The sequence below is a fragment of the Silurus aristotelis genome, assembly GCF_946808225.1.
Source record: "Silurus aristotelis genome assembly, chromosome: 15".
NCBI classification, from domain to species: Eukaryota; Metazoa; Chordata; class Actinopteri; order Siluriformes; family Siluridae; genus Silurus; species Silurus aristotelis.
In genome coordinates, this window is record NC_139588.1 from 1,874,290 (window position 1) to 1,897,207 (window position 22,918).

Here is a 22,918-nt window from a genome sequence, read left to right on the forward strand (position 1 = left end):
ATTTGTCAATTCAAAGATAAGTTGGTTCTCAACTTCCACTTAAAGTACAGCTTTATTCATGAAAAAGGCCACGATACAGATGGTGTGTCAAGGGATGTCTATGCTGCATTTTGGACAGAATTTCTGGATTTTGCAGCTGAGGGGGCGGAAATGAGAGTGCCATCTCTGTCACCAAAATGGCAAGAAAGCTGTGGGAAGAATATTGACCAAGGGTTTTCTAGACCAAGACTACTTTCCATTGGGCATTGCCCCAGCATTTACCACTGCACTGATATTCGGAGAACATGCTGTATCTACTAATTTACTGTATCAGTCATTGCTGTTGTATCTGAGTCAGTGTGAGAGAGATCTCATAACTACTGCTTTACAGCAGGACCTTGACAGTGATGGTCAGGATGAGTTATTAGATCTGCTGGATCGATTGGTAGTAAACACAGTCCCATCACAAGATAACCGTAAAGCAGTCCTTATTCAAGTAGCACACAAACAAATAATTCAGCAACCAAAATATGCTCTCGATAATGTGTCAGACGTTTAGAAACCAACTTCCAGAAAAGTCTTAAAGCTTACTGAAGCAAGTCCAACAACACCAGCTGAGAACCAAGCCTTCACATGGATCAGATGTCTTAGAAGAATGCTGAGAATGCTGCCTGTGACAGGGTCAGATTTCATCTGTGTTACAAAAATAAGAGTTGTGTTTACCTCTCCTTGAACTGCCACCTTAACGTGGTGGAGGGGTTTGAGTACCCGAATGACCCTAGGAGCTATGTTGTCCGGGGCTATATGCCCCTGGTAGGGTCTCCCAAGGCAAACAGGTCCTGGGCGATGGGTCAGACTAAGAGCGGTTCAAAACCCCTTATGAGAGATACTACATCAGGGACCGTGACGTCGCCTGGTATGGCGCAGCCGGGGCCCCACCCTGGAGCCAGGCCCGGGGTTGGGGCTCGTATGCGAGTGCCTGGTGGCCGGGCCTTCCCCTACAGGGTCCGGCCGGGCTCAGCCCGAAGGAGCGATGTGGGGCCGCCTTCCAGTGGGCTCACCACCTGCAGGAGGGACCGTAAGGGGCCGGTGCTAAGAGGATCGGGCAGCAGTCGAAGGCGGAGGCCTCGACAACCCGATCCCTGGACACGGAAGCTAGCTCTAGGGACGTGGAATGTCACCTCGCTGGCGGGGAAGGAGCCTGAGATTGTGCGTGAGGTTGAGAGGTTCCGACTAGAGATAGTCGAGATCACCTTTACGCACGGCCTGGGCTCTGGAACCACACTCCTCGAGAGAGGATGGACTCTTTACAACTCTGGAGCTGCACATGGTGAAAGGCGTCGGGCTGGTGTGGGTTTGCTTATAGCCCCCCCAGCTCAGCCGCCATGTGTTGGAGTTTACCCCGGTGAACGAGAGGGTCGTTTCCCTGCGACTACGGGTTGGGGATTGGTCTCTCACTGTCGTGTGTGCCTACGGGCCAAACGGCAGTATAGAGTACCCGGCCTTCTTGGGGTCTCTGGGAGGGGTGCTGGACAGTGCTCCGACTGGGGACTCCGTCGTTCTACTGGGAGACTTCAATGCACACGTGGGCAGCGACAGTGACACCTGGAGGGGCGTGATTGGGAGGAACGGCCCCCCTGATCTGAACCCGAGCGGTGTTCAGTTATTGGACTTCTGTGCTAGTTACAGTTTGTCCATAACGAACACCATGTTCAAGCATAAGGGTGTCCATCAGTACACGTGGCACCAGGACACCCTAGGCCGTAGGTCGATGATCGACTTTGTGGTCGTTTCATCTGACCTGCGGCCGTATGTCTTGGACACTCGGGTAAAGAGAGGGGCGGAGCTGTCAACTGATCACCACCTGGTGGTGAGTTGGATCCGATGGCGGGGGAGGAAGCTGGACAGACTCGGCAGACCCAAGCGTACTGTGAGGGTCTGCTGGGAACGTTTGGCCGAGCCTCCTGTCAGAGAGATCTTCAACTCCCACCTCCGGCGGAGCTTTGACCAGATCCTGAGGGAGGCCGGGGAGATATTGAGTCCGAGTGGACCATGTTCTCCACCTCCATTGTCGAAGCGGCCGCTCGGAGCTGTGGCAGTAAGGTCTCCGGTGCCTGTCGAGGCGGCAATCCCCGAACCCAGTGGTGGAAACCGGAAGTAAGGGATGCCATCAAGCTGAAGAAGGAGTCCTACCGGGCCTGGTTGGCTTGTGGGACTCCTGAGGCAGCTGACGGGTACCGGCAGGCCAAGCGAACTGCAGCCCGGGTGGTTATCGAGGCAAAAACTCGGGCCTGGGAGGAGTTCGGTGAGGCCATGGAGAAGGACTATCGGCTGGCCTCGAAGAGATTCTGGCAAACCGTCCGGCGCCTCAGGAGGGGAAAGCAGTGCCCCACCAATGCTGTTTACAGTAGAGGTGGGGAGCTGTTGACCTCAACTGGGGATGTCGTTGGACGGTGGAAGGAATACTTCGAGGATCTCCTCAATCCCGCCGTCACGTCTTTCATTGAGGAAGCAGAGGCTGAGGGCTCAGAGGCGGACTCGTCCATCACCCAAGCTGAAGTCACCGAGGTAGTAAAGAAACTCCTCGGTGGCAAGGCACCGGGGGTGGATGAGATCCGCCCTAAGTACCTCAAGTCTCTGGATGTTGTGGGGCTGTCTTGGCTGACACGCCTCTGCAGCATCGCGTGGCGGTCGGGGACAGTGCCTCTGGAATGGCAGACCGGGGTGGTGGTCCCTCTTTTTAAGAAGGGGGACCGGAGGGTGTGTTCCAACTATAGGTGGATCACACTTCTCAGCCTACCTGGGAAAGTCTATGCCAGGGTACTGGAGAGGAGAATACGGCCCGATAGTAGAACCTCGGATTCAGGAGGAACAATGTGGTTTTCGTCCAGGCCGTGGAACACTGGACCAGCTCTATACCCTCTACAGGGTGCTGGAGGGTTCATGGGAGTTTGCCCAACCAGTCCACATGTGCTTTGTGGATTTGGAAAAGGCATTTGACTGTGTCCCTCGCGGCGGCCTGTGGAGGGTGCTCCGGGAGTATGGGATCGGGGGCCCTTTACTAAGGGCTGTCCGGTCCCTGTATGACCGAAGCAGGAGCTTGATTCGCATTGCCGGCAGTAAGTCAGACTTGTTCCCGGTGCATGTTGGACTCCGGCAGGGCTGCCCTTTGTCACCGGTTCTGTTCATAGTTTTTATGGACAGAATTTCTAGGCGCAGCCAGGGGTCGGAGGGTGTCCGGTTTGGTGACGACACGATTTCGTCTTTGCTCTTTGCAGATGATGTTGTCGTGTTGGCTTCATCAGACCAGGGCCTTCAGCATGCACTGGGATGGTTTGCAGCCGAGTGTGAAGCGGCTGGGATGAGAATCAGCACCTCCAAATCCGAGGCCATGGTCCTCAGTCGGAAAAGGGTGGCTTGCCCACTTCAGGTTGGTGGGGAGTTCCTGCCGCAAGTGGAGGAGTTTAAGTATCTTGGGGTTTTGTTCACGAGTGAGGGAAGGGTGGAACGGGAGATTGACAGACGGATCGGTGCAGCTTCTGCAGTAATGCGGTCGATGTACCGGTCTGTCGTGGTGAAGAAGGAGCTGAGCCGCAAGGCGAAACTCTCGATTTACCGGTCAATCTACGTTCCTACTCTCACCTATGGTCATGAGCTCTGGGTCATGACCGAAAGGACAAGATCCCGGATACAGGCGGCCAAAATGTGCTTTCTCCGCAGGGTGGCTGGGCGATCCCTTAGAGATAGGGTGAGAAGCTCAGTCACTCAGGAGGAGCTCAGAGTAGATCCGCTGCTCCTCCACATCGAGAGGGGTCAGCTGAGGTGGCTCGGGCATCTGTTCCGGATGCCTCCTGGACGCCTTCCTGGGAAGGTGTTCCGGGCGCGTCCCACTGGGAGGAGACCCCGGGGAAGACCTAGGACACGCTGGAGAGACTATGTCTTCCGGCTGGCCTGGGAACGCCTTGGTGTCCCCCCGGAAGAGCTGGAAGAAGTGTCTAGGGAGAGGGAAGTCTGGGCATCTTTGCTTAGACTGCTGCCCCCGCGACCCGGCATCGGATAAGCGGGAGAAGATGGATGGATGGATGGAGTTGTGTTTACAACTTTGGATGGACTTGCATGTCGACCAGTTGCACACACCTGTGGATCTGTTTTGGAGTTACCTTGTACATACAACTCCAACCCAGAGCTATGTGTAGAAATGGAGAATGTACTGACCAGCAACTACTACACTATGGATATTGTGTAGTAAGACAATGCACATACAGTACACAGCAGGAGGTACACGTAGCTGTAAAATTTTGAATAATATTTAATTAAATATTTGAAACAGAGAGAAGTGGATTTCAAAAGCATTGTGTGTTAGAATTTACAAATGAGTTAGCAAGGGCTCACTAGTTTGAAATAAGTCAGAACTGCCCATGCTTCCAAAAGCAGTATTATACCATTTGTTGTACCAGTTATTTCTGGAAGAACATAGTTAATTATTATTGCACTGTGCATAAAAATGCCATGTAGCTACCTTTATAAAATTTATATATATATATATATATATATATATATATATATATATATATATATATATATATATAATTTTTTTGTTTTGTTTTTTGTTATACAGTCTGTAGTGAAACAGTAGTTAGTTTTACCACAAAGTTCATTTCTGTACTACAGAAGAAAGAAGGCCAAGGATTGCACCAAGGTAATTTTATTTACAGAAATCCATTTCCAATCATATCCATTGTCTTTTGAACAATACAGTATAAGGAAAAATAACACACTGTTGCAAACAAAGATTCATTTGTCAATTCCATGTTGTCCACTTGTTCTGTTATCATAGTTTTTTCTTAAAGATGCTGCAGCATGAAAAAAATCTGATGTATTTGTTCAGAGTTCCCCAATGTCAGGGAACCCACCAGCCAGGCCCCCCTTCAAGGATCAAACTCTCACTCAGCCTCTCCTTGCTCTAATCACCTACACCTGTTCCCCAATTACCTCATTCACTGCCAGATCTACTAGTAGCTTTCATGGATCACCCGGACGTCGCACCACTCATGTTCCTTATGCTTCCATGCTACACTTCGGGTAAAGCACTCAAGCTAAGTCTGTGTTTTTGTGTTGTGAATGAATAATTCAGTTGTACTCCTGGTTCCTACGCGTGATCTATATCCGTGACACCCACAGAATAAAAGTTGTTTTGGTTGTGGTAATCTACATAGTGAGGGGATGGAAATGTCAAGTTGAGATGCCTAGCATCACATTAACACTTAGGAAGAACCAGCAGTGCAAAGTGTGATCATTATAACAATGACTTTATTTTCTGTTTATGCTTTTACCTCCATTTTTATTAAGATTTATGAGCAACAGAAATGTTGGATAATAATGATTATATATTAACATACTGTATATATATAATAATTTAGAAAAATCTAGGGCAAATATTGTAGTGGTTGCTGTAAAAGGTGCTAAATGTAATGTTCTGACTTTGTAGTATCACAGTGTTGGTTAAGTGGTTAGATAATAAAAGTATTTTCTTCTTTGCAGTTTGTGTAAACTCACTGTTGTGTGGAAAACCAGTATTTCAGTAAATATATGTATTTAATTCTTATAAAACAAACTACCCCACAACCCAAAGGATCCAGTGCTAGCACACAGGATTTGTGGCCAGCATTGACCTGATTCAGTGATTTTTGTGCTGCATTGACTTTGTGGGATAAGACTGGACAGGCCGCCTTTGGTACCCATGGGCATGGGTAAGCATTTGGGCACTTACTGTTAAAGCTCTGAAGGAATATGTATGTAGGCTCGTTAAAAAAGGTAAAGATCAATTGCTTCTTCTGGAGTAGTGGGTGGGTTTAGATCGTTTTCTGACATTACTAGGCAACAAATGTCAAAAACAATCTCATCACATAGATCTGATCCTCTTGACAGGCATTCCTCTTTACAAGCGTGTACTTGTTGCTAGTGTAACGAAGGTCATAAGAACCGTTTCAAAACCTAAAAAAGAGAAGAATTATACAAATGCATAATAATTAAATATCATATTTTAAATATATTATTTTAAGGTTTTGGGAATCAAATATTGCCAAAAGTAATGAGTAAATGTCACAAACCAGAAATATTTATGAGATTGAATAATTAAGAGTAGTTCCGCCCTTAATGATTGCTCTTTGTCATCATTGGTGCTAATCAGAGGGGGAGGAGCCTTGAACAGAAAAAAAGATGTCCGTTGGCGAATAGACGCATGCCTTTTAGCAGTACTAAAAAGGAAAAAAATTATTAAATGAGAACCCAAGCTGATTTTTGATGACTTTGAACTCTGAAATGTTTAAACATCTAAGTGAAGTGATAAATTAACAGTGGATTTACTGCTTAAGTGTTCATGTAGATTGCTGTTAGATTTTTATCATGCCCAAAACGAAATAACTGGAGAAGTTTTCCAAACGACCTGCGAGACCCGTAATGTCTTTTCTGATCAGGGAAGAATCACACCGCACACAGAATGTGGCAAAATGTTTCTCTTCGTTTATTGCAGGTGGCAGACACGTTTTTATACACACAGGATGATACAGTCCACACACACACGAACACGCACACACACATTGGGGAGAAAGACTGACCTAAAGTCGTTTTTCTGTTTAGACAAGAGGATATACCAGCCCGAGATGTGTGAGCACAGATAAGACTCTCTGTTTACCTTACATACTAACCTCGTAAATATCCGATAGACACTGAACGGACAAGGAATGTGTGTGAAACAGTTTTAACACTAACAATGGCCACTTTAAATCATTTATGATTTAGCATCACACACCAAAACATAGGATGTTCATCCTGGGAACAGAACCTGTGACATAAACTGCAAATTAAAAGATAAAGAAAAACAAAAACATACATTCATTCCCAACATGCAAAAAATCCTTCATCATCACCACTCCAATCGAGGCCTTTATGGCCTGTCTTACCATCGTCATCAAACATGGCAACATACATAGTACAATTCCAACAATCAATACAAGAATCATTCCTAAAACAAAATAGTGTTCAACACTCATAAACAAATTCTTAATCTTTTCCAAAAAACTTTGTTAAGCAGTTGTTTCACGTTCTCCAAGACGTCGAGAGGCTTCAGTGATGTTTTTCAGTGCTTGTTCGATGATATGACCATCAGCATCATTATCGGGTATAAAGGTACAACAGGTAGAACCTACAACAGCACATACTCCACCTTGTATAGCAGTGAGTTGATCTAAAACTAGCTGATTTTGAAGGGCAGTTAATCTCAAACCTCGAAGTTCCACTCTAATTCCTTGCATCATAGCTGTAGTGGCGTTCATGAAAGAGATTAACTCATACCGGGTTACCTCAACTTCTATCATCAGATTAACCACACAAACAGATGGAAAAAGAGATTCAAAAAACTTTTCTGCACTTTTTCAAAGACGATGTTCCTTAGGGACAGGGTTATCTCTAGATATTGAACTAAATGTTGATCTTTCTTCTAAACTCCTGTTGTGTATTTCGTCGTCTTGATGGAGTGTAGCTGTCGGTTGGAAGGAATCTCCGTAGACGCAGTTATTTCGTGTAAATAATGATTTTTATTCAGCACAGAAATATAGCATCTTTACAGGCCTTCCGGTCAAGCCTGGAGTCAGCACGCTCTGATTCAAAGTCTGACTCCCGATCCATGGCTGCACACTCATTATATATTCTGATCATTCTCTGGGTCCACCTCTTAATGCATAACAGATGTATATGAGCCTACTGTGCAATAATGTTTATCTTAAAGAGAAACCTGTCTTTGTCCAGATTTAATATATCTCAAATGTACCAGCGCTAACTTTCCCAGACCATTCATCTTAACATACAGTGAGAATGGGTCAGAGGTCTTTTCCCAAGAGGATGTGCATCCTGGATCATATTCTATACTTCGGCTTATACTGATTTAAGGACGACCATCCGTTTCATTTTCTCAGTCACGGCTCATAAGATAAGCACTATGGGCCTTTCATACATTTGGCTTAAAGGAAAACATCTGGCCAGATGGTTCAGTAATTAACTTTGGCCGTTTCAGGACTTTCACCATTTGTAGAATTGTATGAGTTAAGGCTTTTAGATATTACACATTTAAGATACTATACGTTTAAGACACTACACTCCTTTTAAACCTTCTATGACTTGTAATAGGCCTTACAATTAAGGCAGCATCTTGTAGCTGAATCAGTGCACACACTCCAGACCAGTCGCTTGGGAGAGCTGTATACACCGTATGTCCGCATATCCAATACCAATCTTTAACAGCCAGTGTTCCCTGTGAACCTGGAATGCGCTCAAATGTACAGTTACTCTGGCAATTAGCCAATATCCTGGCAAAGGTTATATGCCCTGCCAGAGCCTGCCTTTCATTTTTTTGGACAGATATACATACACGGCAGTCCCTATTGGAATAATTAAGGGGTCGAGTTTCCGTAGTATGACAGTAAACTGACGGAATGGTTCCTAAAACCTTACTTCCACTACTTCGGGAAACACAAGAAAGATGCTTAGGTATGTGGAGTACAATGCCTAGACTAACAGGTGGCACAGAATTAAAACTTAGAGTTACATTTATCTGGCTATAGTTCATTGAACAAGTAAGATTGAGACTAGTGGAACTAGAAGCACCTTGGAGCACTTTACATGGACACTGCCAGACAGAGTCAGGACTGCTCATTGAAGACACACACTTCGATTCATCAGTGGAACTAGGTCCGATAGCAACAACTGGAAGCCCATGTGTGCTGTGAGGGATAAGTGTACATACATAACAATCTCCCATCCCACTCACAGATTTAGCAGTGTGATTAGCTAGTCTCCACCACATGTTGGTTGCATATGCATGAGGTGGATCCGGATGCTCTAGCCAAGTCTCTTCTCCTTGCAGACGTGGGGCTCCTTGAATAAAGTATTCAAAGGGGTTAAACAACATTAGGAGTGTAATTACAACTATGCACATATTGTTATAGAATTTAGACCTAGAGCGGGTATCAGGGTACGCTTAACAAACAGTCAAGTGAGTCAGATCTTCACCCCGGAGGTGGCCCCCTTTCTACTATAAAAAAAAAAGGATCTTTCCGTGGGCTCTTAACTGTTTCAGCCTTGAATACTCACTTAGGTAGGCTTCTTAGGCCAACAGACCAATTAGTGCACAAATTAAATGGGTGCTGTTTTGATCCTGCTTGCGTGTATCCACTGTGGCTGATAATCAGTCAGAACTCCAGTTCTGGTTACAGCTAGAACAGTCGCTGGACCCAGGTACTTCAGCTCACCGACCTTGGTAGGTTTCAGACTTCTTATCAGGACCTGCTGATTAGGCACAAAAGGGTGTGTTGGCTTATCTGTGGGCAGAGGAAGAGTTAGTGAAACATCAGCACTGATAGAATTCAATTTCTCAACCAGGGCAGAAACATAGTCGTCCACCATCACTTTCAGGTTACCTAAGGAAGAAATGCCAGTGCGTCTCCTGACCCATGGGGTTGGGAAAGGCCGGCCCATTAGAATTTCAAAAGGTGACAGTTTAGTAGTCGAAGATGGAGTCATTCTCATTTCTGTGAGTACTGCCGGGAGAACAACAGTCCAATTTCGGCCTGTTTCAATGCAGGCTTTAGTAACACGCTCCTTAATGGTTCTGTTTGTTCTCTCTACCACTCCAGCTGACTGTGGGTGATAGGGAATATTAAAATGCCAGTCAATTGCTAAGCTTTTAGCCAAAAGCTGTGTTACCTTCGAAGCAAAAGGTGTGCCGTTATCACTTTCAATCACGCTAGGAATACCAAACCTAGAGATGATCTCTTTCGTTAATATTTTGACAACAGTTTTAGCATTCTCTGTCGCACATGCAAATGCTTCTGGCCACTTACTGAATCTGTCAACTATAACCAACAGTTATCCTTAATTTCCTACAGGTGGCATATGTGTAAAATCTATCTGTAGGTGTTGGAAAGGGGCTTCAGGAAAAGTAAGCGCAGTATGTTGTACAGGTCGATGTACGTTAGTTTTGGCGCAAGTCAAACATGAATCCAACACTAGCTTGGTTGTTTTAGCTACATCAGCAATACAGCAATATTTTTAGGTCAATGTCTGGTATATTGGAGATATGTGACATCATCGAGATCTCAGGATTTGTATGTACTGAGTCCAAATCTACTGGTTGTTTAAGCTGCTTCCTTAGCTACTTTATCCACTAATGTGTTTCCCTGAATTTCCTCTGAATCACCTACGGCATGTCCTTTAACCTTCACTATGGCCACTTTGGCAGGGAGTTGAACAGCTTTTAAAAGGTCGTCTATGAGATTAAAATGTGCTATGGACTTTCCATCAGCTGTTTTAAAGTCTCTTTACTTCCATGTTTCTGCAAAATCATGCACTACACCATAAGCATACTTAGAATCAGTGTATATAGTCACTACTTTACCTTCAGACAACTGACATGCTCTTGTAAGTGCCACCAACTCTGCAGCTTGTGCTGATGTGTATGGTAATGATTTAGCTTCAACTGTTACATCAGGTAATCTTACAACCGCATATCCACATAAATACACACCATCAGAGGGTTTTAAACATGAACCATCTACATATAAGCAATCCCCCTCTTCCAGGGCCGTATCTAAGAGATCGGGCCTACAAGAGGTCTCTCGTTCAAAGTGTTCAAGGCAATCATGTGCGTCGTCAAAACCATCTACGTCAATATCGTCTAGCAGATCACGCAGAGCTACTACAGCTGAATGCGGCTGAGAAGAAGGCTTAATAGTTAAGTTTTCCGTTGCCAAGAGTGTGGTCTCATAACCAGATCTACGTTGTGCTGTCATATGTTGTGTGTTGAGATTGTGTAAAATAGCTGTTACCTGATGTGAGGTGTACAGTATCAAAGGATGTGACAGCACCGTTTTCTCAGCATCCCGGACCATCAGAGCCGCAACCCTTGTGCTATGTTGTCTATAAATTTGGAAAGGTACGCAACAGGGACGTCTCCTATAGGTAAAAGCGAAAAGCGGCTGCGTCTCTGAGGCCAAAGGGACACTGAAAAAAGCAGAACAAAGATCAATCACAGAAAAAAATTGCTGGTATAGAGTTAACAATGGTAGCTACATCGGGCACCAAAGGAGCTAACGGAATAACTAATTTATTAATCTCACGTAAAGCTTGTGTTAGCCTCCAGCATTTTTTATCTGCCTTTAAGACGGGATTAATCGGTGTGTTATGCGGTGAATGTGTCTCGATCAAAAAACCTTGTGACAATAAATTGTCAATAACTGGAGCAATGCCAACATTCTTCTCTTTCGACAATGGATATTGTTTAACAAAAATCGGATGGTGTGTTTTCATGAGTGCATGATACGGTTTTACCTGGATTAAACCTGCCTCATCTTCAATTCAAGAAGCTTTTATTGTCATTTCAACCATATATAGCTGATGCAGTACACAGTGAAATGAAACAACGTTCCTCCTGAACCCAGGTGCTACATAAAACAACATAAAACAAACAGTACAGAACAGAAAAACACAGGGCCGAGAACTAAGATCCTCGCCACATAAAGTGCATGTGTGCAGCTGGTGCAAACAGTGCAAAAGACAACACAAGACAGTGCAGGACAACACAGGACAGTGCAGGACAATACACAATACACAAAATATAAAAATAAAAATGGAAATAGCTCCGCCAGTAAAACCTGTCGTAACAGAATAAGGTGCAGTGTAAACAGAAAGATGTAAACAGAATTTTTGCAATTCAGCAGTAGCAGCAATTAAAAATAAAGTTAACAGTAACCAAAGGATTTGGACAGAATATTGTGCAAAATAACAAGTCCCGGAATCAGCAACAGGCGGCATGTAAACATTTTGCTATAGTGAAAAGTGTGATTGGTATTGAAACCTGGGTGAACGAAGTGTATGATGGGTGTTGAGTCCGGTTTGTGCGGATCAGTCACACAGTTGTGTGTATGTGTGTGTGTGTGTGTGTGTGTGTGTGTGTGTGTGAGAGAGAGTTCAGTTCAGTTCTTTGTTGAGGAGCCTGATGGCTTGCGGGAAAAAACTGTTGCACAGTCTGGATGTGACGGCCCCGAATGCTTCGGAACCGTTTCCCTGATGGTAGGAGTGTGAAAAGTGTGTGTGACGGGTGTGTGTGGTCATCCACAAAGTTGTGTGCTTTGCGGATGCAGCGTGTGGTGTAAATGTCCATGATAGAGGGAAGAGCGATTCCGATGATCTTCTCAGCTGTCCTCAATATCCTCTGTAGGGTCTTGCGATCCGAGACGGTGCAGTTCCCAAACCAGGCAGTGATGCAGCTGCTCAAGATGCTCTCGGTGGTCCCTCTGTAGAACATGGTCAGGATGGGGGGAGGGAGATGAGCTTTCCTCAGCCTTCTCAGGAAGTAGAGACGCTGCTGGGCTTTCTTGGTGATGGAGCTGGTGTTAAGTGACCAGGTGAGCTTGTCCGCCAGATGAACACCAAGGAATTTGGTGCTCTTGACGATCTCCACTGAGGATCCAGCGATGATCAGTGGAGAATGGTCACTCTGTGTTCTGGGTTGTGGAGATAGCATCGTCCGTGGAGCGGTTTGGACGATATGCGAACTGCATGGGGTCCAGTGCGGGTGGAAGCTGGGTCTTTATGTGCCTCATGACGAGCCTCTCGAAGCACTTCATCATGATGGGTGTGAGTGCAACGGGACGATAGTCATTGAGGCAGGAGACAGAAGACTTTTTCGGCACAGGAATGATGGTCGTCGTCTTGAGGCACGTAGGAACAGTGGCGCTGTTCAGGGAGATGTTGAAGATATCAGTGAGGACATCTGCTAGCTGTTGTGCACATTCCCTGAGCACTCTGCCAGGAAAGTTGTCTGGTCCAGCAGACTTCTGTGGGTTAACTCTGCATAGAGTTTTCCTCACTTCAGCTGTGGTTAGACAGAGCACCTGGTCACTGGGATGGTCTTCCTCGCCACCATGTTGTTCTGCACCTCGAACCGGGCATAGAAGTCGTTCAGCGCATCTGGGAGGGAGGCGTCACGGTCACAAGCAGGTGATGTAGTTTTGTAATTCGTGATCGCCTGGATGTCCTGCCACATGCGCCGGGTGTCTCTGCTGTCCTGGAAGTGGCCGTGAATTCTTTTGGCGTGTGCGGGCTTCGCCTCTCTGATGGCACGGGACAGTTTGGCCCTTGCTGTTTTCAAGGCCACCCTGTCCCCTGCTCTGAAGGCAGAGTCTCTTGTTTTTAGCAGCGCACGCACCTTGGCGGTCATCCACGGCTTCTGGTTGGAGCGTGTAGTGATGGTCTTGGAGATAGTCACGTCATCAATGCACTTGCCGATGTAGCTGGTCACTGTTGACGTGTATTCCTCCAAGTTGATGAAATCGCCGTTGGTTGCAGCTTCCCTGAACATGTCCCAGTCAGTGCATTCAAAACAGTCCTGGAGAGCAGACATGAATTCTGCTGGCCAGGTTCTCACTTGCTTCCGAAATGGTCTTGAACGCCTGCTGAGTGGTCTGTATGCTGGGATCAGCATAACAGAGATGTGGTCTGAGTAACCGAGGTGGGGGCGGGGCTTCGCCCGGTATGCGCCCCGGATGTTTGTGTAAACAACATCCAGCGTGTTTTCTCCTCTGGTTGCAAAGTTCACATTCTGATAAAATTTAGGGAGCACAGTCCTGAGATTTGCGTGATTAAAATCTCCGGCGACTATAAACAATCCGTCAGGGTGTGAGTTTTGAAGTCCGCTAATGGTCCCGTAGAGCACACTGAGCGCTTCCTTAGCATTAGCGCTAGGTGGTATGTACACTCCGAGCACAATAGCGGTGGTGAATTCCCGTGGTAAATAAAAAGGTCTACATCTCACAACAATAAACTCCAGCAGCGATGAGCAGTAGGTAGAAACAAGCACAGAGTTCTTACACCATTCCGTGTTGATGTAAACACACAGACCGCCGCCGCGAGTCTTACTGCACAGAGCTGCATTCCTGTCGGCACGAAACGCGGCTAGCCCGTCCAGCTGGATGGCGGCGTCCGGAACTCTGTCGCTCAGCCACGTCTCCGTAAACACAAAAACGCAGCAGTGTCTGTACTCACGCCGAGTAGCTTGTTGGAGTCTGATGTAGTCTAGTTTATTGTCCAGGGAGCAGACATTTGCCAGCAGTAGTGATAGTAGAGCGGGCCGGCTAGGGTTAGCTTTTAGCCTAGCATTAGCACCCGCTCGCTTTCCGCGCTTCTGTTTTCTCGCGCAGCGCTTCCGATTCCCCCTCCTCCGCCCGTCCGCCGCAGGCGATGCCGAGGACTGGAGGCCTGGTTCTCGGAGCACGCCGAGGTCGCGTAGCTTCTGCCGCAGGTCATCATTAAGTTCTTTCAGGGTTTTTCGGTTGTACACAGGGACACCGTTTGCTCTGATGTCCATGTGTTGTGTAAGGCGGGCTACAAAGTGAGAGTAGCACCATTTTGGGTCCGGAGCGGCCGCTGCGAGCTACTGCCGCGCCGCCATCTTGGTCCACTTTGTAAGAGGCCCATAATTTAGGGTTAACTTCACCTAAATTTGGTTTATCAGGCAGGACGTCTGTACTACCATGGAAGAAATCTTCCGGATGTGGCTGTGGCTCAGTTGAGAGCATGAGGACAGAAGGAAAAGACAGTGAGACATTGGTTTCAAAAAACAGAATTTCCATTCCCATTTTATGCATCGTATTTCTTCCTAAAAGGTTTAAAGGCGAGTTTGGAATTATTGTAAAGCTATGATAAAAATTTGTACCAGTTGGTGTCACCACAGGCAAAAGGTGAGTTACAGGACATGAAATTGGAACCCCATCTATTCCCACGGAGCGGATACTTTTTCCTGAAATGGGACCAGAATATTCACCCCCAGCAGTTGAAGAACATGTAGCGCCAGTATCAACAAGAAAACAATAGTCTTTATTGTCTATGCGCAACGTGATATTTAGGCAAAGTTGAAGGGTGATTACTGCAGGATAAAGTTATCATAGAAAAATCATGGGGTTCATCGCTCCGTAGGCTGCCCTATGCAGAGGTCCATTGAGTAGGATATTGCTGCTGTGTGGGCCTCTGCACATCTGCATGCTGGTCTGCATTCTCTACTCGCTGAGTGGCTACGCCCCTTTTCTCATCTCCCATTCTCTCTCTACAAGTTCTAAACCAATGACCAAGCTTCCCACAATAATTGCACCTCCCCTTTTTCCTGAAACCTCTGTTGTGTATTTCGTCGTCTTGATGGAGTGTAGCTGTCGGTTGGAAGGAATCTCCGTAGACGCAGTTATTTCGTGTAAATAATGATTTTTATTCAGCACAGAAATATAGCATCTTTACAGGCCTTCCGGTCAAGCCTGGAGTCAGCATGCTCTGATTCAAAGTCTGACTCCCGATCCATGGCTGCACACTCATTATATATTCTGATCATTCTCTGGGTCCGCCTCTTAATGTATAACAGATGTATATGAGCCTACTGTGCAATAATGTTTATCTTAAAGAGAAACCTGTCTTTGTCCAGATTTAATATATCTCAAATGTACCAGCGCTAACTTTTCCAGACCATTCATCTTAACATACAGTGAGAACGGGTCAGAGGTCTTTTCCCAAGAGGACATGCATCCTGGATCATATTCTATACTTCGGCTTATACTGATTTAAGGACGACCATCCGTTTCATTTTCCCAGTCACGGCTCATAAGATAAGCACTATGGGCCTTTCATACATTTGGCTTAAAGGAAAACATCTGGCCAGATGGTTCAGTAATTAACTTTGGCCTTTCCAGGACTTTCACCATTTGTAGAATTGTATGAGTTAAGGCTTTTAGATATTACACATTTAAGATACTATACGTTTAAGAAACTACACCTCCTCCTTGAGTTTTGTACTGTGGCTGGAATGCACCACTTCCTGTTGCAGCAAAGAACATAGTGGGTTCAGACTTAACTGAACCAGAAGCGGACTGAAAACCTCCAACAGCATCTAAATCTCTAATTCTAGCACAGAACTGATCTACCGACTTCTCGAGTAATCTGTCTGTCGTGATGCGAATCATTTGAGCTTGAGAAGCTTTCATGTTATTCAAACAAGTATTTATAAACAACACATTGTGTGTATCATCAGTCGGCAGTTCAGAATCATTCTCCCATGCTGCTTTAAAACGCACCACAAAGGCAGACGGCGTTTCTTTAAAACCCTGCCTAGTGTTAGCTGCATGTGAAATGTCACGCTTGGATGCAATTCTGTTATCCAGAAAATCCTTTAACTCATTATACATTTGCATTACATTGGCATCATTTTCCCAAAAAATCTGGTGACGGTTCGCGGCCGTGCCCTCGCATGTAATGGCATCATTAACTCGCGTGAGGGTCGGACATTTTTCTATGATCAACTCCTCTGAAACATCTCCCAATGTATGCAAAAAAATAGTTCTAAAATCAGGGCCCGTTAACTGTGCATACCGAGTGTGGCTTTTTAAGATCTGTACATATTTCGTAGTTGGAATAGGAAGACTCCTACATATAGCATCAATATCACTAGCTTTCGCTGGTTTAACATGTACATCATTTCGCTCTCGTACAAATGCAAAAGCGGTAAAGATGTATCAACAGGCAGCACAGGATAAAGACCAGAATTAGTAGACGGTGTCGAACTGTATGGTGGAGCCGATTGTTTCTTATTCAAAGAGCATTTAGAAGCATTGACACTTTCTGGACCTTTGACCCAGTACTTCTTCATATTTACCCATTTATCATAGGACTCACGCATATAAGTGTAGTCCCAATTCGGATTGCCCCATCCACCGTTCACCATAGAATACGCATTTTCCATATCGCGGGTCTTGAATGACCCATGTCTAGGAAAATTATCTACCTGCGACATTCATTCACTCCATCCTGCCAAATTATCTAAATAAGGATTAGTCCAGTAACCGGCACTATTCCTATACATCCAATCTTTGGGGTTTTCTTCCGGCAATGGGCGAGAAATGTTATGACCCATGTTCTTTACACAGAACAAAGAACAGACACACAACACTTAACACTCAGACAATACACACAACACAAGACACCAGGGGAATCGCAGTCTTCAAACAAAATGAGCAATCCAGTCTCTCCAAATGAATCACAAACTTTGTAAGTTAGGAGAAAAAAATAGACTTTAAAGCCAAAACAAGATTGAAGTCTTTTGAAAAAAATGTCAGTTTTTCTTTAGTTTCTTTTCTCTATTCTCTGACTTTATTTTTAAGCAATTGATTTTTCATTTATCTAGTTTTTTAGATAATTCTAAATTATCGTGGATTTTTTTGGATACTTCAGACAATATCAACTATATTAGACAGACCGTAAAAAACGTCTTCTAATCTTGCATCTTACATCTAAGGTGAGGAATACCATGTCGTGACGAAATCATCCCACCAAAGGAAATTATCATTTATTCGACAATTAATGCATAACAAAGACACGAACACACATGCAGCCCTATTAGCTGGCAAACGGGACAATCCCTGCAAACAAGGGAATACATAAAACTCACCTTGATGCGTGATCTCCCTCTGGATATTGTCAGAAAGTATCTCGCTTCTGACACCAAAACTGTTAGATTTTTATCATGCGCAAAACGAAATGACTGGAGAAGTTTTCCAAATGACCTGCGAGACCCGTAATGCCTTTTCTGATCAGGGAAGAATCACACCGCACACAGAATGTGGCTAAATGTTTCTCTTCGTTTATTGCAGGTGACATATTGGGGATAAAGACTGACCTAAAGTGTTTTCCTGTTTAGACAAGAGGATATACCAGGGGGAGATGTTTGAGCCCAGATAAGACTCTCTGTTTACCTTACCGACTAACATCGTAAATATCCTATAGACACTGAACGGACAAGGAATGTGTGTGAAACAGTTTTAACACTAACAATTGGCAATCGTATTAGTGTGGTGTGTGTAACATAGGTCATGTGGTGTTCTGCTAACCATGCAGTCTCATGCTCTGATATCAGCTATAGGCTAATTGAATGCTCGCAGATAAATTAGAGAAGTAATTATTGTTATAGTTATGTTCTATTAGGAAAATGTGGGAAAAAGGGGGAATTGAGTGTCAGTAAATGTTGATGTTGCAAGCTTGGACCAGTTTTAGCCGTGAAACATGGAAGGTGGGGTGAACACGGAAAACTCTAGGGAGGCGGACTGCCACAGGTTTGAGCACCGGGTATAGAGGAAAAGATCCAATAAAGCGAGGGGCTAGCTTCCTGCATGCGATTTTTCAGGGGCAGGTCTTTGGTAGAGAGCCAGACACTCTGGCCAGGGTGCTAAGCAGGTGCTGGTCTGCGCCTGCGGTTGGCCCAGCTGGCATAGAAGTGGGAAGACCTGAGGAGAGCAGCCCGGATCTTCTTCCAGGCTGACCAAGGCACCTGCCAATGGTACAGAGGCCTCAATTTCTTGAGAGGAAAAAATGGGTGGGTGGTAACCATAAGCGGCCTGAAAAGGCGAGAGGCTGGTGGCTGAGCACAGCAGAGTATTATGGGCGTATTTAGCCCATATTAATTGAGAAGCCCACGAGGCGTTGTAATTGGTGGAAGTGATGAGAATGGCCACTTCATGTCTTGGTTTAGCCTTTCTGCTTGCCCGTTGTTTTGCAGGTGAAACCCAGAAGATAAGCTGATTGAGATACCCAGGAGGCAGCAGAATGCTGTCCAAAAATTGGCAGTAAACTGTGGGCCCTGATCCGAGACTATATTACTTGGGAGACCCTAACCCTAACCTCAACTATCATACACTTCTCCTTTTTCTGCTGTCTCTGTGGATGTTTTCCTTCTCTCCTTCTCCTCCTTCGGCACCTATAACGCTAAGTCAAATAACCAAACCAACACGTTTTTATAAAGTGTGTAAAATACGACGGTCCTCATAGGGCGACACACAGTCCTTAGATTTCAGGTCAGTGTCATGCCCATCCCCCACACACACGTGATAAATGAATAAATTGGGTTTATTTTGTTACTCAAAGTGTAAGCTCATCACAACAACTTCTTTAGGACAACAGTCCAAGTATAACAGTCTAATGTGATGCTTAACCGTCTACATAGAACACTGTTAGTGTCAGGAAGGAAAATATGTTCACTTACTATTTCTTTCTCTGATGTGAAAGAATATTCACACTGCATTCAGTCACAGCCTCCGAGGTCTCTTCACATAACTCCGAAAAATGAGAGAGAGCGCAAGAGAGAGGTGGGATACAACAATGAAGGAATATGCAATAGCAACCAGTCTTATCACCAGTGTTAAACCAAATCTTACTGTCACAACTTACCTTTAAATGTGTTGATTTCTTGTCCCTCACTGAAGGCTTTGTCTTTGCCTGACCATATGTATTTTTTTATCCTGCTCAGTTTATGCTCTTTCCTAAAAAAAAAAAAATTCCAGATAACAATGAGCATGTGGACTTTATAAATTATATCTGTATCTGTACATTATGGTCAAACTGCAGGGAAGTATGTGTCTAAATACATCATTTTGCATTTGAATTATTTATGAATTACAAAAACCAGTACATTAAATTAAGACTTCATTACATGTCTATGGTCCACTCGGGAATTTTGTTTATACAAAAATAAACAAATAAACTTACTTTTAGCTTCAGCTAATAAACTTCTGTTGTGAACACTTCCAAACTCCTCTGAAATGAAGCTAATTCGGCTAATGAAGCTAATCCGCAGCACTTCTCGTTGGCAGGTGAGCTCAGTAGCTCGTGCTGACGGACATAAAAGCCAGCCAATCGCTGACGAGGAGTCTGCCGCTCGACCAATGAAACGCACGCAGGGACCGTCAGAAATGTGTATGAGGCTGCAGTAGTGCCAAAGTGCCAATAGTAGGAGATTATACACTCTGAGCACACACTGGATACACAAAAAAACGGGCGCAATGGAATTATTAGGACTTCAGGCAATCAGGTGCTCCCATCTTCTCCCTCCTCTTCCATCCCAGATAATGTCTCAGTCCAGGCCCAGATTTTCGTCTAGCCTGTGTGCTGACAAATATGTTCGCACTCTCACGATGATCGAGCTTCTGATGATCCAGACTCGTGGTCTTCTGCAGTGATTCATGGTGGAAATTTGTCCATTACAGTACAAACTGCATGTATTTATAGCACGTCTTGTATGGACCAGCTGAAATCTGATTGGTCTATGCACCAGTGTAATGTCTGTTCTGTCAATCATTGTTTTATCTCTGTGAAATCAATGCATTCACTGAATCAGTTTATTTGAAATGTATTGTGAACTTAAATGGATAGTGATTTGGATATGTGTGTGTAAAAAAAAAAATTCGACTGTCCATAATCGAGATGAGATGAGTAAAGTGAGTAAAGACGTGTTTCTATTAATAGTGTTTTTAGTGGCGCTTGTAACGCAATGTAGTTGTCAGGAATCCACCAGCCACTCCCCGCTCGGCCACGCCTCCGGCATAAACGAGAGACAGGTGTCTATTTTATCTATTTTGCAGACTCCTCTTGGATAAAGACCCCAGCGCATAGTCATACAGAGAAATCTTTGTTATAAATTGATTGCATTTTACACTGTAAACCCGGATAAGTTGAATTTACTTAAAAAAAATTGAGGAAACCGGTTGCCTTAAAAAAATAAGTAATGTGTAATGAAAACCTAAGTACATTTAACTTAAAATGTTAAGTACATTACACTCAATTCAAAATTGATTTAACTCAACATGTTTTGCCAAGTTAACTCCTTTGCACAATTAATACACTTAAGTTTAATGTACCAAATACCTAGTTGTAGCTTACTTATCTTTCTTCCCCTAGTTCAGTTATCATCATTAAATTATTATTTCAGTTTTTAATCTGGTGCATTATAAATACTTATTCAGATCAAGAAATCAGATGAAACATTTGTTTAAAACACCCCGGTTAGGGGTAAAATGCTTTATTGTGAACATACACATAACAGGTTGTTTTTCTAAAAGCACAACATAAAACTAGGCACCTGGTATCTGGAGCAGTAGTGCAATGAGTTAGAACAGCACTTAACACTGCAAACTGGCTTTTTCGCAGTTTTGGGTTTGTTAATCTGAATGAAACTAGATATATCAGTGCCAATCCAATAACATAAAATAGAAAAAGGGCATAACAGTGCAAACAAGTCGCTTTTCTAAAAGAACAAACAATATTTCTCATATCTGGAGAAATAGTGTAACAACACCTCTTTACACGGTAAGTTGGTTTTTCAGAGTCTGAATTTTGGGTGCCAGCTCACTTTTACCCAGGTTCAACATCACCTGCTGAACAAAGCAAAAAGTGTTTTTCATGTATTTGGGATAGTCCAGGTGCAGGGCATATATCAGTCCAAAAAGGACACAGAAGGCCTGAGGAAGGTTGGCCAGGTCATCCATCACCACATTCCCTTCCAAGATGATTCCCACTTTGGACGGGTTCAGCTTAAGGTTCTCTTCACCGATGAAAAGCAATCCCACTGGAGTTTGCCTGTACAAGTCATTGTCAGCTGTGTCCTTACAGAGAAACAAATGTACAATCATGTGTTAGTTAGCACATACATTTTTGAAATGTTAACAATAAAAATACCCTAAGAAGAAACAATCTACACTGACATATAGTAAAAGACACTCTCTTCATACAAGATATGAGGCCCGGCTTGTTCAGCTTCCTTTTCACTGTACAATTACAGCAAAATATTTAATGTTAACTGAACCCATGTTTTTTCAGGTAATTTCATGCCACTGATTAAACATAGACAATTTTATGGTAAAAATAAATTAAAAAAAAGTCCAAGTCTGAAATACTGAATAAATCTGTAGCACATAGTCCTGATTAATGGTTTGAAAATAAAATAAAAACAAAGAACATGCATCTGCAACATTTATTAAAAAAAATGAATTTGCTTACAAAGCAGGTCTTGAAGAAATCAAAAGGATCATCGCCCAAGATGACCCCAAGTCCCCGAAGACAAAGGCATCTGACGTCTGTTGGCTAAGTTGTCTAGACGATAGTGGACATTGAATAAAACACTTTATAAGGATACTGACTGTAATTTACAAGAAATGAAAAGAAGAGATTAGGAAAAAATAAACTGGAAATAGGAGATAAAATTATGAGAATAGAGAATGCAGGGGTAAAAAAATTCTTCATAAAAAAGAAAAGCTTCATAGGAAAACAGGACTGATGTAGATATGTTAACTTACCTTTGTCTGGCATAAAAGTTCAGCCAAAAGCTGACCAGTAAGGTCTTTCTTCTTTTTGAAGAGGTCCATGAGGCTTGGAGACAAATGGTCAAGTTTTCTCTGCGATTTTTCCCTACCACTCTGCCAAAATTATAAGAAACCTGAAACATGGCAAACAATGGATCAGTCAATGTTCACACTGTTTTAATCTGACACACAACACTACATGATATGTAGACACTTAACACAAACCTGATTTTCTGTAAAAAGAGCTGGCAAACGATGCACTAGCTGGCTGATGGCAGGCTTCTCTTAGACAATCTCCTTTCTGCGAAAAGCAAACGTCACATCCATCTCTTTCTTAACCAGGGATTCCTTTGTCTTTGTCTTCATCATTTCATTGACCAGAACCTCACGAGCTACTTCCATGTTCTGGTCATTCATCCCCTCTGGAAAATCAGGCAGGAAATGTATTTCCCCTTTCTTCGGCTTCTTGATCTGTGTGTTGGGAGGATCGCCATTTATAGTGTCACTTAAGTTCTGAGCAGTGCGAATTACCCTCTTAAAGAATTTATGCTTCCCCTCGAACCGCATTGTCCAAACCTCAGACAGGGGACCAAATGTCCTTACAAGCTGAGGATAATGTTCCACAAAGTGATGTTTTGGCCTTAAACGAAAATCTGGAAATGCTGACTGCAGCAAGCGCCTGTGCTCTGCTATCTTACAGTCCAGAAAGTTAAGTGTCTCTTCTG

At 44.1% G+C, this 22,918-nt stretch overlaps 2 long non-coding RNA genes across 2 annotated transcripts; both read right to left on the reverse strand.

The window, feature by feature from the left end:
- Positions 1-6,479: 6,479 nt before the first annotated feature.
- Positions 6,480-17,871, reverse strand: LOC310738340. Its single transcript, XR_014537056.1, has 2 exons — positions 17,829-17,871; positions 6,480-6,663 (listed from the first exon to the last, which is right to left on the reverse strand). It is a non-coding gene; the product is annotated as an uncharacterized lncRNA (long non-coding RNA).
- A 3,335-nt stretch (positions 17,872-21,206) lies between these two features.
- On the reverse strand, positions 21,207-21,976 carry LOC310737549. Its single transcript, XR_014536851.1, has 2 exons — positions 21,892-21,976; positions 21,207-21,497 (listed from the first exon to the last, which is right to left on the reverse strand). It is a non-coding gene; the product is annotated as an uncharacterized lncRNA (long non-coding RNA).
- Positions 21,977-22,918: the final 942 nt, after the last annotated feature.